We start from the raw sequence: 416 nt of genomic DNA, 5'->3' as shown, positions 1-416 counted from the left end.
GAGAGGTTGGGGTACCAGGTGGTGGGTATTGGAGAGGGCACGGATTGCATGGCGCACTGGGTGTGGTGAAAAAATAATGAATACTGTTTTTCTGAAAATAAATAAATCGAAAAAATTAAAAAATAAATAAATAAATAACAAGAACTCAGAAAAAAAGTATCAGTAAAAGTACATTAACAAGATCAACACAGATGTAAGCAGTAAACGGCAGCATTACATTATATACAGCACACATACATACATACATTATATAACTGTATATACTTGAGAGTGGAATGGTTGCAAAGTATTTTGCCTCTATCTGGTATAAGTTCAAACTCAACAATAAACTTCCTGTTTGGACAAAGATTGACAGTCTCTGGCAAGGCATACCAATGAGGTAGAGAGATACTATCCTTAACTAGATCTAAAGTCAT

Source organism: Mustela nigripes, chromosome 4 (assembly GCF_022355385.1).
Source record: "Mustela nigripes isolate SB6536 chromosome 4, MUSNIG.SB6536, whole genome shotgun sequence".
In the NCBI taxonomy this organism is placed as follows: domain Eukaryota; kingdom Metazoa; phylum Chordata; class Mammalia; order Carnivora; family Mustelidae; genus Mustela; species Mustela nigripes.
This window is presented reverse-complemented; position numbering follows the sequence as displayed.